The sequence below is a fragment of the Gekko japonicus genome, unplaced genomic scaffold, assembly GCF_001447785.1.
Source record: "Gekko japonicus isolate JY-2015 unplaced genomic scaffold, Gekko_japonicus_V1.1 scaffold1680, whole genome shotgun sequence".
Classification (NCBI taxonomy): domain Eukaryota; kingdom Metazoa; phylum Chordata; class Lepidosauria; order Squamata; family Gekkonidae; genus Gekko; species Gekko japonicus.
In genome coordinates this window covers 373777-392334 of record NW_015166472.1, presented here as the reverse complement: position 1 = coordinate 392334, position 18558 = coordinate 373777, and positions in this window count along the sequence as shown.

Here is an 18558-nt window from a genome sequence, read left to right as displayed (position 1 = left end):
GTTTTCTCCATGCTAAAGGAGCTGCTCCAGCCCATAAACGAGAGACTCGATGGTCTTAACCAATTGATGGCTGCTTCGAACCAGAATATCGCAAAGCAGCAACAGCAGATCTCTGAGCTTATGAAAAAGTCGACTCAAACTGATGAAAGGCTTAAAGAGACAGCACACGACACTAAAAGGGTGAAGAAAAAAGTTGGTCTGTTGGAGCAAAGGCAAGATCTTCAAGAGAGAAAACTATTGAACCTACAGATGGAAAAAGCGAACAAAGTTCTCAGGTTTCAAGGGGTGGCTGAAACGGCAGGAGAAAACTTGAAGGAAGTGGCGGCAGAGCTAATCGCATTAGCACTCGGCAACAAATCGCTTGAAGCGCAAACAGAGATTGAAGTGGTTTACCGTTCCTACTCTAAATATATCAAGCAAAATAACATGCCGGGTGAGATTGTAGTCAAGTTTCCCCGAAGACAGACAAGAGATGATATTCTCAAAGCAACTGCAGCCAAACCCCTGCAACTGAGATCAGCAACCATCAGGGTCCTAAAGGACGTTCCATTTGAGGTTCGACAGAAAAGAAAAGCATACAAAGAACTTATTTCAACACTCCAGATCAACCAGATCCAGTATACCTGGCTCTATCCAGAGGGCGTGCTGTTTAAATACAAGGAAAAGTGAGAGAAAATAGACTTGGTCTTCAAAGCGGAAGAATGGTTGAAGCAGTTTTTTGGATCGAAAATGGAAGAACAGCCAGACGGAGAAGGCTCTGCAGACAGCCTGAAAGAGATGGACGGAGACCCAGCAGGAGCAGAAGGAGGCGCGGCCAGAGACATGTATGACTTGCGGCTAAGAGTACCCAAGTAACTCTTATGAACTGAAAGATTTATAACTGACATGGATGAAAGAGACTTTGTGCACACTGAGAAGAAAATTGATAACTTCTAAAATGGACTCACTAACTCCTAAATTCATTGACTTAAACGAAAAATTATAAGTTTTATGACTAACCGTATACTAACTGTATAAGACTTTCCTTTCTTGGGTTTTTAGTTATAGTGTGGGTTTCTTTATTTACTGTCTGTATCCCGGGGTTTTATTATTTTGGTTTGTTATTTTTTTTCCTCCCTTTTTCCCTTTTCCTTTCTCTTCCTCTGTAGTTATGTAGGTGAAACAAAAATTAATAAAGCTACCCTGTTCTCAGGGGATTAAAAAAAAAAATAGAAGTCATATCATACCAATAAACCTAATCAAGGACTATTGCGTACAGAGTGGTTACTCTGGGACCTGACAGATTGCAGAACTACCATTCTCTCTGACCCGGTAACCCCCCTCCATCCAGAATGGGGAACGGAGATGGAGGTAGCGGGACAGGCACCAGTACCGGCTCTGAGCCTGACAGGGCTGCCCCCGAGGAGCACAAGAAGAAGTCCCACAAGTCTACCGGGACTAAACCAAAGAAGCAAATAGTGTTTCAACTCTTGGATTGTTGGGATGAGCCGGCCTGGCTGGGCAGCACACCTGGGTTTCAAAGGGCTTGAATATGGGCCAAGAAAGAGAGGTGGAGAGTCTACTGCTCATTCCAAGATGACCCGGAGTTGGGCTGTATGTGTGATGAATGGGAGGACGAGTCCCTGCCTGAGCGGACCCAGACCAGTATGTGTGCTGAGCTGAAGGAGCTTAAAGAGGGCTCCAGTTCCCGATAAAGAACCTCCCGAAGGTGGTGAAAGAGCTGATGGAGAAAGATGTTTCCGACAGGGGGGAGGAGGAGGAAGCAGGTGAAAAGGATGAAGAACCCCCCTCCCGACTGGCCCCGTGTAGGCCTGGACCCAAACAGGAATGGCCTAGAGATGCCTTGGAAGCTACTTTCGATGGGGATCCAGCCAAGCTAGTGTTCTTTGCGATCCAGGTCCACAAGATGCTACGGGAGTGGGGCCACACCTTCACCTTGGATGAGCAGTGAGTGGATTTTGTGGGATCACGGCTACGAGAACGTGCAGCTGACTGGTTCGTTGGCCTCTACAATGTGGCAGCTCCTGAACTGAGATATAGATGCCTTTATGCAAGCCCTGTGACACCAGTTCGAGGACTTATTGGAGATGGAGAAAGTGCAGACCCGTCTTAGAGGTATCCGACAGGGGACCTGGTAGGTCCAGGAGTACTCCAATGAATTCAAGGCTACGGCAGCCAAGCTGTTTGGATGGCCAGAGGAGGTGCTCATCGAGTTCTATTGTGCGGGCCTCAGCCCCATGCTCCTCGAAAAGGCCCTGGCTCAGGGCAACCCCCTCACCCTGGCAGGATGAATCCAGGTGGAGTGTGAGGCTGAGAACCGGCACAACTTGATGAAGCTCTACCATCCATGTCGTCCCGCAAGGGGGGGGAACCGGCTGAGGAGCGTGAGGTCGGGGTTTCCCCTTGCAAGGTGAGAGAGAGCAACGGTTCAAGAAAGGGTTGTGCCTGAGACGTGGGAGGCCGGGGCATTATGCTGCCAAATGTTCCTGGTCCCAAGAAGACGAGCGCGAGCGGTGGGTCCGTGGAGCCAGTCCTGATTTCCACGAGGGCCGCTGGGAGGAGTTCCATGAGAAGAAGAGGAAGGCGCCCTCCAACAGAGCCAAGTCTCAAAGGGCCCTCCAAGCAGCGGAGTTCCTGTCTTCCAGCACCCCTACATCCAGCAAAGGTGATGAGCCTCAGGCGCAGGGAAATGACCGGGACCTGTTGTGAAGGGCGTCAACCAACAGGTCCGTGACTCCCCGGTACAGGAAGCGGTGAGAGCTGGCACATCCTTATTTTTATTTTTTACTGTGACTATATTAAACCCGGAAGGGGGGACCCAACTGAGGGTGTGAGCCCTCTTAGACTCTGGTTGCTCTTGCGACCTGATCAGCCCTTCCTTGGTTATAAGGCTAGGGGCTGGGATTGTGAAACTAGATGACCCCATGGTTTTCATCCTGATGGATGGCACCACAATGCATTCATGCCAACACCAAACTGTAGTTTTACCAATGGGGGTGTCGGGGCACTGTGAGCAGTGTGCTTTCATAATACACCCCACAGCCCAGTTCCCAATGGTGTTAGGAAGCCCTTGGCTGGTGGTCCATGAACTGTACGTCCCATGGAGTCAGGGCACGATAATGTTTTTAGACCCCTGTTGTAAAGATCATCAGTGGAGCCGCACCCTACTCCCGCACGAGTGTGTCGTGCTCGGGAAGAGCTTAACTCAATCCCCGAGGAATATCGAGATTTGGGGTGGGTGTTCGAGGAACGAGAAGCCGATGAGCTCCCCCCTCATCGGAAAACTGACTGTGCCATTGAGATCCTAGAGGGACATAAGATGCCTAAAAGAAAGCTATATGCCACGAACCCTGCCGAGAGAGAGGAACTATGACGGTTCATTGTTAAGAACCTCGAGAGAGAGGTTTCATTCAACCAGCCAGCTCCCCTTTTGCTGCCCATGTTCTTTTCTGGAAAAAGAAGGATGGTGGGCTCAGGCTGTGCACTGACTATAGGGGTCTGAATGCAGTGTTGATGTCAAATGCTTACCCTTGACCCCTCATAAAAGACTTATTGGGGGAGGCTGTCAAAGGGAAAATTTTCACTAAACTGGATCTGCAAGATGCTGACTTTCGAGTTCAAATCTGAGCGGGGGATGAGCACAAGACTGCATTTAACACCCCTCTGGGACAATTTGAGTATCTGGTCATGCCCTTTGGGCTGGCCGGGGCCCCTGGTGTGTTCATGAGCTTGATCAATGAAGTCTTGCACAAGGACTTGTTCAAAGAGGTGGTTTGTTATCTAGATGATGTGCTGGTGTATTCCCAAGACTTGGACTCCCATGTGAAATTGGTAAGGGAGGTGCTGATGGCTCTCTATGATAATTAGTTGTATGTTAAACTGTCTAAGTGCGAATGCCATAAAATGGAAATAGACTTCTTGGGCTACCGGATTACCCAACAAGGATTGGGAATGGACCTGAAGAAGGTCCAGGTTGTGTTGGAGTGCGAGGCTTCAAAAACTAGGTGCCAACTTCAGAGTTTCTTAGGATTCTCTAACTTTTATCATGCCTTCACCCCCAACTTCACTCAGGTGTCCCTACCTTTGACTGACTTGTTAAAGACTAAGGGAACGGGGCCCGATGTCACGAAGGGGGGAAGTAAACTGGACTGGTCCCCAGACTGTCAGCGAGCCTTTGAAAATTTGAAGGCCCTGTTTACCTCTGAGCCCATCCTCCACCATCCCGATGAAAATGGAAAATTTATAGTCCAAGTGGACACCTCTGATGTGGCGATGAGAGGGAGCTATCCTGCAAAAGGGAGGGGATGGCAAGTTGCACCCTCTAGCATATGTGTCTAGGAAATTCTCAGGAGCAGAGAGGAATTGGGCCATGTGGGACAAGGAAGCGGCAGCCATTAAGTTGGCACTCACAACATGGTGCCATTGTTTGGAAGGAACCTGTGTGCCTTTTGAGGTGTGGAATGATAATAAAAACCTGGAGGCACTCAGAACCCTTCGCCACCTCAATATTAAACAAGTGCGATGGGCCGAATTCTTTTCAAGGTTTCGGTTCACCATCAAGCACCTCCCGGGGAAGTCTAATTTCCTAGTCGATGCCTTATTCCAACTCCCACGGCACGCAAGCCAGAGGGAGGAGGTGACTGACACTGTCTTCTCCCCGGTGCAAATGGGAGGGGCGGTGCTGACACATAGCCAAGTAAAGAAGGGGGGGGTGGAGAGCCTGAGTAGTGATCCAAAATCATTTAGACAAAACTGCATCCAATTTGGAACAGCAGCAGTTATTTTTATAAGACTATTGTTTACATAGTGATTTATAATTTTGTTTAATTCTCAAAATAGACATGTTAGGTTGGTTAATCTGAGTATTAGTAACTGGCCTAGTTACTGGTCCCCAGTGACACCCATATATGATGACACACATATACAAACAGGTCTTCTATGATGGGTGTTTTCTCTGTGATGTGCTAGGAACTTCCCATAGACCAAATGGATTTAAGAGACTATAGGTATAAGAGATGTAAAGGTTTATGTAAACATTAACAAACTCTTGTGTGTTCTGGTCACTTAAAACTAGCAACCCCAGCTCTTTCCTCTCTCAGTTCCCTATTTGCTCCATGTGGATATATAATGTATAGCTCATCAGTAAACATGCAACCCCCAGAGGGGCAAACAGTCTAAACTCCCTTTCTCTGTGTGCCACAGGCCAGATATGAACTGGGCCTGTGCACATCTGGGACATGCAGAACTTTGAAATATGTCTGTCCATCCAACATGGGGACATCCCCAAGGAAAATGTAACATTTATTCACTCCTAGGCCTAATTTGAACCTGACATTTTCCTTTTAAAAATGTGTGGGAAACCGTCCCTCCAGTAATAAAAGTCCTTGTATTTATTTATTTATTTAAAAGATTTATATATTGCCTTTCTGCCCTCACCAAAATGGCTAATACGGCATCACCAGCCGATGGAACAGCCATACGGCTGGGGGCCGCCTTTGCCTCCTTTGAAGTAGGAGGAGTGGACACGTGGGTGGGGGTCATGTGCCTGCTTGGGGGGGGGATGGAGCCAGCCTGTAATGGCCAGTTCCTTGCCCACCCTCCTCATTCGTCACTGGAACTTGGTCGAGTCAGGAGCCTTACTCCTCTCCCCAAGCTCAGTGGGCCTACCTTGAGCTTTTGCAGAAGAAAGGAGGGGATGGATCAAAGAATGACATAGCAAAGAGTAATGAGTAAGGAGAGCAGCGAAAAAGAATATGTTGCACAGAGTCAGGCTCATTGTAAAGACAGGTACAAACTCTTTCTTTATAAGGAATACCCTTATATCCGCCTGTCAAAACAACCGAAGGGAAGAGTTTGAACCTGGCAAGCACGAAAGTTCTACGGTGTGAGGGGTTTACCAAATTAGAAAAGTAGTGGGCCATAGAATCTCGTGCGGGGAAGACCAAGAAAACATGGAGAACAGACTCCAGAGCTACCAGCATTAATAACTTGAGCTTCAATGTCCCAAATCCTCCTTTGGACAATCCAAAGAACATCCATTTCACCAGAATTGGCAAAAAAAATCTAGATCAATACCAATGGATTTGATTTTAGACACTATGAATTGGGACCAATTTGAGGTGTAAGGGTCTGCAGGGAGGAGAGCAATAAGACTGTTAGCAGGGGGGCTAAAATGAAGATGAAGCCAAAACTTAATAAAAATAGACTACACCCATGTTTCAATATGGTGTAAACCCAACTCAGCACAGAGAGTAAAATACGCAACAGAATTAGGGAGCCCAAGTATTTTGCGCAGAAATAAGGCGTTAATATGTTAAACCTCTTTAGAAAAACCCTGTATCCACACAGGAATCCCATATAACAGGTGAGAGATGGCTGTAGCCTGAAAAATTCGGAGAGCGGCTTGAACAAACTGATTACTTCTTTGGTAAAAGTAATGCATTATAGCTGCAATCTTATTTCTGGCCAAAATAAGGGAATGCTCCCGGTGAGAGGACCATTTTAAATTGTACTGGAACAAAATTCTTTTTTTTTTGCAGTATTTATTTTCGTTTTTCCATCAGATATACATCCCTTTACATCGGTATTCCTGCATCCATTGGAGTCTAAAGTCCTCACATAGAATTAATCCATTCATACAGACGCTTCCATCTTTCCACGAACACACGATCATGTTTACCTTGTAGCACAAGACTTAATTTATCCATCTCTGCCAATTCTAGTAATCTACTTGCTAACTCTTCTCGTGTAGGAGTATGTTCTTGCTTCCAAAATCTAGCTAACAAAATTCTAGCAGTTGTAAATATATAAATTATCATGTATTTATCTTTCCATTTGTAATTTTTTGGTATTATATTTAACAGGACGATTTCAGGTAACAACTCAATTTTGATGTTTGTTATTTCTATAATAATTTTCTGTATCATCTTCCAATATCTACACACCTTTTCACAACACCACCACATATGAAAAAACGATCCAACGTTAGTTTTACATTTCCAACAGTTCTTTGATAATGATGGATTGCATTTGGCTATCTTATCTGGTGACCAATACCACCGATGATAGATTTTATATATGTTTTCCTTATATTAGTGCTTCTCATATATTTTACCGAATTCCAAGTTTGTGCCCATTTGTCTATACCAATATTATATCCTATATCCCTTGACCATGCTATCATTGTTGAATTGATTGTGTCTTCTTGCATGCGTTCAGTACAATTTAAAATGAAATGCGTTCATTTTAAATTGTACTGGAACAAAATTCCAAGGTATCTAAATGTTTTAACCTGTTCAGTTTCTCTGCCCTCTGTTCTCCAATGTTTTGATCTTATCAAAATTAACAAAAAGAGAGTTCTGTCTACAATAGGTAGCAAACTCTGATAGGAGGTGCATTAGGCCTACCCTGGAAAAAGAGAGGATCACAGCATCATATAATAAAATAGGAACTGGAACTGTGTTCACTTTCGGGGGATGGCCTTCAATTTTAAATAGGTGAGAAAAAAGATCAGAAAGAAAAAGGTTAAAGAGAGAAGGAGCCAGAACACACCCTTGTTGAACACCTTTGGTCACAGGGATTTTATGTGTATGGGATCCTCTCCCATCAAATCTAACCTGGCAGGTGTTTGCAGTATGGAATTTGCACAGTAAGAACAAAAGGTATTGGTCGATGCCTAATTTATGTAATTTCCCCCATAGTAAGGACCTGTTAATGGAATCAAAGGCTTTGCGGAGATCAATAAAAGCTGTGTAGAGCTTTCCACCTGGATGGTGGAGATATTTCTCAGTGAGGAAGGCTAAAGTGATTCAGTGATCCAAGGTAAAGTGGTTTGCCCTAAATCCAATCTGCTCTCGGCTAGGTAAATTATTCTCAGCCATCCATCCAGACAGTTTTTTAAAAAGGTGTTTAGCATAAAGCTTCCCTAAAATGGATAGAAGGCTAATAGGTCTATAATTATCGATGTTGTTAGGGTCGCCTTTTTAATTATTTATTTATCGTTTTTTCATTACAAAGAAAAAAAGGTATACATAGTACATAAAATCACTTTTTTGGAGTTTACATTAGACATTTTTTCCAATCCATTTATTAACTTTATACCATCTTTTTTGAAACACATTCTCATCTTTCCCTGACAATATCGTATTTAGTTTATCCATTTCCGCTATTTCAAAGATTTTCATAATTAACTATTCTCTGCTAGGTATTTTATCAGTTTTCCAACATTTTGCGACGAGGATTCTAGATGCAGTAAGGCTATATAGTATAATGCATAAGTCATCACGTTTGATTCCATCTGGTGTTATATTAAGCAGGTAGATTTCTGGTACAAGTTGTAGTCCTATATCGGTATTCTCTGTTATTAATTGTTTAATACTTTCCCAAAATTTACAGATCTTCTCGCACTGCCACCATGTATGGTAGAATGTTCCTATATTGTTTTTACACCTCCAGCAATTTCCTGGAACATAAGAACATAAGAACATAAGAGATACCAATGTTGGATCAGGCCAAAGGTCCATCCAGTCCAACACTCTGTATCACACAGTGGCCAGAAATACCAGTGCCATCAGGAGGTCCACCAGTGGGGCCAGGACATTAGAAGCCATCCCACTGTTCACCCCCCAAAGCACCAAGATGACAGAGCATCACTTGCCCCAGAGTCCCTATCTATACCTTGTGGCTAATAGCCACTGATGGACCTCTGCTCCATATGCTTATCTAATTCCCTTTTGAAGCCGTCCATGCTTGTAGCCACCACCACTTCCTGTGGCAGTGAATTCCAAGTGTTAATCACTCTTTGGGTGAAGAAGTACTTTCTTTTATCCGTTCTAACCTGACCGCTCAGCAATTTCATGGAGTACCCACGAGTTCATGTATTGTGAGAGAGGGAGAAAAGTACCTCTTTCTCTACCTGCTCTTTCCCATGCATAATCTTATAAACCTCAAACATCCTTATAACATTTGGATAGTTTATCAGGTGTCCAGTGCCACCTGTAAAACATTTTAAATATATTTTCCTTATATGATGTAGATCTTAATAGTTTAACAGATTTCCATAGTTAAATTATGTCCTATATCTTGCATCCTAGTTACCATACATGGTTTTACTATTTCCTCTTGCATATCAACCCACAATAAAAAGTTATATAATTTTTGAATCAGTTTGTCCAAGGATGATAACCATATTTTATCTAGTTCCGATATTGTTTTAGCAAAATTCATTATTTTATCTTTGGCAAATCTCAATGGTAACTGTAAATTTTCCCAATTGGTAAGGTTAATATCCATTCTTTGTAGTATCTCAAATGATTTCAATTTATTGTTTTTGGTTAACAATATTTCATATATAACTCTCTTATTATCCGTTAACAAAGTCAGCATTAGAAAGGCCTCTCACGGGGAAACCCACATATAGGTATTTTAACATAAAACCTTCCTTTAAGTTTTCTCCATATCTTAATTAGTGCCCCCCTAATTATATGGTTATGGAAGTTTTGCTGTATTTTATCTTTGTCATGCCAGCCCATGTATAGGTCGTAACCTTCCAACTGTAATATTCTTTTATCCTCTAACAGTATCCACTCTCAAATCCATCCCATAGCTCTGGCTTGATAATAAAGATACCAATCTGGCAGTCCAAGTCCTCCTCTATCTTTCTTGTCACGAAGTAGCTTCATTTTAGCATGAGACTTCTTAGATTGCCATATAAATTTCCTTACATGTTGATCTAATTCCTCGAAAAATTTATTATTTTTTAGTATAGGTATACATTGTGCTAAGAATAAAAATTGCGGGAGGATATTCATTTTTATGGTGACAATTCTTCCCATAAATGATATATGAAGATCATGCCATTTGTGTAGAACTTTTTAAATTTCCTCTAATAACACCTTATAATTATTTTCATATAAATTACTATTCTTACTTGAAATTGTGATGCCTAGGTATTTAACTCTGCTTACTACCTCAATATTAGGGTCACCTTTTTTGAAAAAGGAAACTATTATGGAATTCAGCCAAGAATCCAGCAGAATGTCATACCTATTGATCAATGTAAAGTGGTTTCTATAAACTATCTTAAGATAAACCTTAGCATTTCATAAACACATAGATTCACATACCATATTTTCTTATAATTTCTTATTGTTTTATCATCTGATATAAACATTACTTAAACATTGTAAAATTTAATCTTCTATTAAATTACTTTAATATGAGTTAACTTTTTTTAAAATTCCCTTACCCAATCTTAGTCAGTTACATATACAGGGAGATTCCCTATACCAGTCTGATTTATACAGTTTACTCTTTTACATTTTTTAAATATCATTTGTTATAGAAAGTCATCTGAACATTTTCAGTTAATCTACTCTTAAATGTATTTAATATGGATTAAAACTTTATGAGTTTATAAGAACAAATACATATATAGGCACCCTAAATCAATTACACATACATAAAGTTGCCCTAAGGTGCGTGTACATAAACTTAAGTGTTTCCCAACCATTCTTAATCAATTTTCACACAGAAAAAGGTTCTCTAACCCAGTCTTATTTATAAAGCTTGATTCTTTTCTTCTTTCTCAGGTTTCTTCTCTTCAGTAGGGTCTTAATTCTGTCTCTTGCTTTTATAAGTAGAAAGACTTTCTTTTAAAACTCGCCATTGTCACGGCAGGACCAGGGGGCGTGACACAAGCAAGCAAAAGTCCAGGAACAGTCCGAGGTCAAGCCGGGCAAACCAGGTAGCAAGGTTCAAGCAGGTTTAAATCACAGTCCAAAAGCAGGGTCAGACATACCAAAGTTTCAAGTCCATAAATCACAACAATACCAGAGGAGTCAGAGATGAACGCAGGGTCAACAAAGCCGAAGGTCAAAAGCCGAGGATCAAGCCGAGAAGAATTCCACAAGGTCTGGAGCAGAGATGCAAGGATTCAGGTCCTGAACAAACGACGTTGCCAGCACAAATGACTGCTGGCAACAGACTTGCATATATACAGTGCTAGCTAATCAACTCATTAGCTAGCCAGGAGTGAGGACAGGATCCTGTCAGTAATCAGGGCTAAGAGATCTTCTGGCACGCAGGCGTGCATTCTGCCTTCGCTCTCTCAGCTGTTGTCTTCTTACATTCCTGAGCCTGGTTACAGGTGGAGGCGAGTCTGATGATGAATTACTGGGCTGCAGCAGAGACTGATCCCTTGCAGGTGTTCCCTGGGAGGCTCTATCCTCCTCACCACTTAGATAGCTTTCAGCTACAGGATCCAGTCTTTGCCTTTCTGCTGCAGTACTGTCCTCAGGAGCCTGTTCAGGGTCCTCAGGAGCCTGTTCAGGGGCATCAGCAAAGGCAGGCATGACATCAGCAGGGGCAGGCATGACAGCCATCTGTATTCAATTCTTGTAGTAGTTGAAGATTCCATAGCTTCTGTTTTGTCTTCTCTCTGGGATATTTTTCCCTTTAAAGCTTTGAAGATTTCAGCAAGTGCCTGTCTTTTAATAGCTCTGTTATACTCTTCTGTATATATTTTGTCTTTTTTTTTTTTTGGTGTGTCGGTCCTTCTGTAGGGTGCATCTGCTTGCTTATAGTTTTGATATGTGTCTTGACTGGTTTGGTGCTGAGTCTGTCTTGATTGTAGTTTGTGTTGGTATAATTACCTTTTTGTCCTGTAATGAGTCAAAAGTCTCTTTAACTACCAGATTGATTGTATCAACAGTTATGTATTTAAGCTCATCCCAGGAAATCTGAGTCAAGTTAACATCAGCTGAGCTATCTATACACATCATCTGGCACTTTTTTGTACGTGTCTTGTACACTCATTTTGATGTAATAACAATAGCCCTAGTTCAGCCCAAAAAACCCAGAGTCTCTGCAGTTATTTTTCAATAGTCCCTACAAAGCTGACCACATTTACAAGATACTAGCTGCAGTATATATATTAACAGCCAAGAATCTTTCAACATAAATCAGGTGTTTTCCAGTTATACAATGGAGGTGGAACACAGTGAGCTTTTATAATTTCAACAATAAGACTGGAGATTATGGGAAACTGTTACAAAGTAGGAAATTGAATTCTAAATGTCCCTCTTTCTTTATTTCTTTTTTTCTTTTCCACAAAAAGGGTTATAGTCCTTTTGGTGAAATATCTATATATCTAATTCCCAACATGCCCCCTCTGTGCGGATATCTAAATCAGCACATCAGGGGCACTTGGGGGGCAGGGAGGTTTCCCTGCACATTTGGAACAGTCCACATATGTGCAGAAAAATCTGAAAAATGTGGGGGATATTTAAATCACCCCCAAAAGAGAGGGGGAGGGGGAGGGAGAAGGCTTGGCTGGCTGGTGGCTGTAAGCCGCTCAGGCCTCACCCCCGCCTGGGGGGGAGGGAGAAACTTTGGCAGACCGACCTCAGGCCTCGCCATCACCACTGCTACTGGAGGGGAGAGGGGAGGGGGGAGGGAGAAAGCTTGGCAGGCCACCCAGGCCGAGGGGGAGAGGGAGGGAGAAACTTCAGCAGGCCAGCCAGGCCTCACTGCTGCCACCAGAAGGAAAGGGGGAGGGAAGAAATCTTGACGGGCTGAGTTCAGGCCTCGCCGCCGGTGCTGGGGGGGAAAGAGGGAGAAGGCTTGGAGGGGCGCGGGCCTCACCGTGGGTGCCGGGGACGGGGGGCAGGGGAGAAGGCTCACCTGTGGCTGCTTCCTTCTCCTCCCGTGGAGCTTCTCCCCCCCCCCCGTGAGTATCACGGGTCCCTCTTCTTGTATAGTCTATTTAAGTTGTTTAATCATTTTTCTTTTAGAAGTTTATACATACATCTAAAGAGTCATTTAAATCCAAAAGAGGCAGGAAAGGGATTTAACAATTGAAGTTCAAAGAATACCAAGAAGATGTCGAGATTTATTCAAATTTGTATTCCAGGCAAAATATTAAGAACTCAAACAACAGTCTTTGTGTCTTTTTGCCCCATGGGATGTTTAGTGCAGCTTTTCTTTAGTCACTCATTCTAGCCGCTTGGAGGAGGAAGGAGGGGGGGAATTTCCACCTCTCCTTTCCTTGTCCTTTTTAAATTGTAAGGGGCTTAGCCAATGGGTCGGAAAATTCTTCACTGTTGCTTTTTGCAGGTACTCATGGTAAAGTTCTTCATTGGTGTTATGGATGAGGCTCAAAATAACTCTCTTGTCAGGGAGCTCACAGTTGGTGTAGTCATGGCTGCCATGACTGTGCTTCTTTGTTCCTTGCTTTTGGGATGATCCAGGGCTTCCACCTGCTTGCTGCCATGAGCGGGGGCCCCAAATCAAGTCCCTTGCACCGGACCTCCCTCCAGGAGGTCCAGTGGAGCTCAGGATCCCCTGAAAACTCCTCTAAAAGGAACAAAGAGCAGGTGGTGTCCAGGAGCGAAGCCTTTTCTTGTCTGTCTCCACATCTATCCACTTGCCATGGCCCCTAAGAAGGGAACAGGTAAGGCTAAGGGCAAGCAGCCTGCTCCTAGAACTGCCCCAAAGTGACCGGCTCCTCCCGCCCTGTCTTCAGATGATGATGATGATGATGATGTTGTCCAACAGGCCATTTTGGAGACGCTGATGGCAGTGGAGCAGGCAGTGAGTGTTTCTCCTCCCACAGTGCAGGCTGGCGTGGGCACAGGCACTGGGAAGCAGACAAGGTTTGCCTCCAGCACCCAGTTCCAAGCATCTGTGTTAATGTGTTTGTCTCTAGAAAGACAGGTGGCCAAGCCCTCTGGAGCGGGAGATGAAACTTGTACTACTGCTGTGACTGCTGTTGCAACCACGGGATCCATTGGACCTGTCCAGTGGGCTGGGTCAGAGGTGGCAACAGCTGCAGCAAAAACTCAAGACCAGCCAGGTGAGTCATGCATCACACTATCCCAGGGCCAAACCTGACCATGGGGTCAGACATCCATGTCCAGGTCCTCTGCCTCGCTACAACCACATTCGTCAGCAGGGGCCCCACCACCTCATCAGTGGGCCTGGCCATCGGGGCAACCCCCTCCTTCACAAACATGGGGTAGCTGCCTGGGTTATGGCCCTCCAGCTTCCATGGCTCATTGGAGCTGTTGGGGCATGCAGGCCCTATGGGGTGGCCTTGCCATGCAGATGCCGGCAAAGGACTTGGCATCAGGTGACATGGCTTTGCCGCTGGGTGATCACCTGCTGCTGGCTACCCAGGAAAAAATTGTAGAGGAGCGTTTGTTGACGTGTTTTCTCTCCTGTATTCGAGAAAAAGAATGAGTATCTTGAGGAGAGGGACAAGGAAAAATTGAAAAGGAGGACTGTAGATACAACTTGGGCAAATTGTTTGGCAGGGTTCTTTATATACGCAGGGGTTATAGCTCGGGCCCAGCCCTATCTTGCTGTGTCTTTGATTCAGTACATGGATATTATTTATAAGGGTTACACAGGATTCATGGGTCCAGCCTGGCATCAGTATGAGGAGTTTCAGATGCGGGCTGCTCAGAACCCCATGCTGCCCTGGGACCAGGTTCACCCTCTGCTTTGGATTCAGATTATGTCACCGGCACGCCCAGTTGCTAGGGAGCACTCTCACAGTGGTCATCTTGTGCAATGTGCCCAGCCTGCACCCAGTCCCTGCAAGACTTTGGGATAGGTGGTTCAACCCCGCCCATTGTGTTGGGATTTTGGCTCCCAAGGGGTTTGTAACAGAAAGGCCTGTCAGTACAAGCATGAGTGCCCCATGTGCAGTGGCTCCCATTCATTCTCCAAGTGCCCTAAAACCAAGCTTTGGCGGTGGCAGAAGAAGCAAGGAGAGGGCGGAGGCAACCAGCCTTTTGGTAAGGGGCCCCAGCCCCCTAAACCTGAAGGCCCTTGAGGCGTGGCTGGTTAACTACCCCAATAGGGTCGATGCACTGTGTTAGAAGGTTTTACGTTGGGTTTTCGCATCCCATTTAAGGGTGCTAGATTTGCTTTTATGGCCAATAACCTCCATTCGGTTTGTGGAATGGAAGGGGTAGTTAGGGAGAAAATTGATAAAGAAGTGGCTGAAGGTAGATTTTTGGGTCCTTTCCCTATGCCCCCTGTTACCAATTTGTGTGTTTCACCTTTGGGTGTTGTGCCTAAAAAGGCACCAGGAGAGTTTTGATTCACCATCTCTCCTTCCCCAGAGGTGGGTCTGTTAATGATGGGATCCCAGACGACCTTGCTCTGTTCTTTGTATGACCTTTGATCAGACAGTCACTGGGGAGGAGCTGGCCAAATGCGACATCAAGTCTGCCTTTCGCCTACTTCCAGTGCATCCTGATGATTTCGAGCTGCTCGGGTTTTGTTTTGATGGACTGTTTTACATGGACAGGGCTTTGCCAATGGGATGCTCTGTTTCCTGCGCTGCTTTTGAGCGCTTTAGCTTCTTTTTGGAATGGGTGGTGCAGGAAAGGTCCAGGCTGCATGATGTAGCTCATTATCTAGATGATTTTCTTTTTGCTTGGCCGGCAGGTTCGGGTCATTGTGGGCAGCTTCTCCATAATTTTTTGGGATTGGCTGTTGAGTACGGAGTGCCCCTGGCCCACGAAAAGACAGAGGGTCCCGCATCCAGGCTGACCTTTCTGGGTGTTGAACTTGACACAATGGCTCAGCTATCCCAATTTTCTGAGACTAAGGTCCATGACTTGCTCTCAAGGGTTACCAGCTTCCTTAGTAAGCAGAAGGTGACTTTGCTGGAGATCCAGCAGTTGGTCGGGCATCTTAATTTTGGCTGCAAGGTGGTTGGCCCAGGGCGGGCTTTTTTGCAGAGGCTCTGTGATGCCATGGTTGGCCTTTGCCTCCCACATCACAGGGCCCGTGTTACAGCCTCCATACATGCAGACCTAATGGTTTGGCTGGATTTCCTTAAGTCATTTAACGGGGTGTCCTTCTGGAGGGACGACCTGCAGCTCAATGCGGAGCTTCAGGTCCATTCTGATGCATCCGGTGCCTTTGGTTTTGGGGTATATTTTCAGGGGCATTGGTGCGCGGACAGATGGCCTTCTGAATGGGTGGATATTGGTATTACCAGGGACCTCACTTTCTTGGAATTTTTTTCCATACTGGTTGCTGTTTGGCTTTGGGGCGAGGGATTGGCGAACCACAGGGTCCACTTTTGGAGTGACAATTTATCCATGGTTCACATCATCAATTCACTCACCTCAAGGTCCCCAAGAGTTATGGTGTTGGTGAGGGCCTTCACGCTGTGTTGCCTACAGCTGAACATTTTGCCCGACATGTACCTGGGGTTGATAACGGGGTGGCTGATGCTCTCTCTTGTAAACAGATGGAGAGATTCCATCAGTTGGCCCCCAACACTGATCTGCATCTGGAAAGGATCCTGCAGGAGCTATGGCGGCTTGGAAGGCTGAGGCCTCAGAGCAATAGGCCTGGCCATAGCCCCCAGCACCAGGAAGTCTTATGAGTGTGCAGTATGCCAGTTTGAGGAGTTTAGGTCAGAGGCAGAGTATCAGGCAAATTGGCCTCTACTGGTGGAGCAACTGCTCCATTATTGTGTGGACCTAAAAGGTAAGGGGCTTGCAGTGCGATCCATTAAGGGATGCCTATCTGCACTTGCTTTTGCTACCAAGGCACTAGGTTTTCAGGAGGAAACTAATGACTTTAGATTGTGGAAGATGCTCGAGGATTGGACAAGGGAAATGGGCTGGCCAGTGGATGCTCGGCGGCCCATTTCACCTTTGGTCCTAAAGGGACTGAGACGGGCTTGGAGCAAGGTCTGCGTTTCAGACTTTGAAGCCTGCCTATTTAATGGAGCTGTTTGATTGCCTTTTGGGGGGGGGGCCTTTTGTGTCAGCGATTCAGTAGCTCAGTCTCATGATGAAGTCTCAGGCTGGGCCCTGATGATGTCAGACATTAAGCTGGCCTCTGGAAAGGTTTGGCGTTCTAAGATGGACCAGCAGCAGTGGGGTACGGTGCTGACCCTGGGCCCCTGTTCTGATCATGAGCTATGCCCAGTCTCTGCCCTGTTGGGTTATGTGGTAGTTCGCAGTTGGGGTGACGGTTTCTTGTTCCACCATGCTGATGGGGCTCCTTTAATGAAGCATCAGTTTTGGGCAGTTACCACATGCACTTTGTCTAACTTAGGTCTCTCCGGGGTGACGTTTGGCACCCATTCTCTTTGGATAGGTGCAGCATCCATGGCAGTAGTGATTGGGTATTCCTCTCAGGACATTCAACGTTTGGGCAGGTGGCATACAGCTGCTTATAAGTCCTATGCTCGCCCCCTTTTTTTTAGCATAATCGGTTTGTTGTGTTAACTGTTTCTCTTTTATGTGCTGTTTTTCCCATTGAGAGAAGACGAATTCTCATCTGCGGCCACAGTTTTGTGTTTTGAGCCACTCTTCATGCTCAGAGAACTTTAATTGGATCTCAGCTGGGACTCAGCCAGTGGGCTAATATTGAGTGGCAGGGGCGCCGTGGCCTTCACTAGTCGGGCCTCATGCCTTCCAGAATACTTCCCAGCAGCCACCACACGTGTTGCTCATTCACCTTGGTGGTAACAATCTTGGCATGGTGAAGGGTAAAGCCTTGGTGTTGCAGGCTATTGAAGATTTCCATGACATTTGGGCCAGGTGGCCTGGTGTGTCTATAGTGTGGTCAGCCATGATTCCACGCAGGGTCTGGCATGACACCTTGATCCCTCTTGGGATTGATTATGTAAGGCTAATAGGGATATTAAAAGGGCCTTGGATGCTGGATTGGGTTGCAATTTACCCCACCCTCTTTTCCACCCTGAATGCCAGGACCTTTACCAGCATGATGGTGTGCATCTTTCTGAGAGGGGTAATGATATCTTCTTGGAGGCCTTCCGGTGGGAGCACTGGCCTAAGCTGAGGCTTGACCTCAGCTGTGGCTGGATCGGGGCTGGTGAACGAGATGTGGCTAGGGGGATGACCAGTTAACAGCCCCTGTTTGGGGATAGGAGTCTGGCTGTTGGAGCCTTTGGATTTTGCAACCCTGGGAGAAGATAGTAGGCTGCCTTTGGGAGTGCATGGCTAGATCAGCCACTTAAGTTCTTCGACTTGGGGTTGGATCTCCAGGGCTTAACCTGGGGGCAGGTGGGTCCCCCTTTATACAACTTGGGAAGGGTCAAGGACCCTTGGCCTGGTTTGTGCCATACGTCACCTTGGCCCTTGCTGTTGGATTTCAGTTGTAAGTTAATAAAGTGGCCCATAGTTCATCCAACCTTTGTGTCTGACTCTTCATTCCAAATAGGGGGGCAAATGGTGGCATTCAAATGGTTTTTGAATGATGGCATGGTCTGACATGAGCAACAGATGTGTACAAGGATGAGAGGCACTTAAAGGGAGAAAATAATCCCCATTGTTACCAGTTAGTGCTGAGAGGTGATGCTAAAGGTAGGAGCTGTCTCAGCTTAGCCTCTCCCCTTCCCAGCCACCTAAAATAGCAGCACTGACCTACCTTATAAATTCATAGCAAAGATTACTATGATAAAATATGTGAAGAACTTTGGACTTTCTAAAGCATGACAAGAATGCTAAGCATTACCATCACTGTGAGCCATCCCTACACCTATCCTCCAGCTGTAGTCTT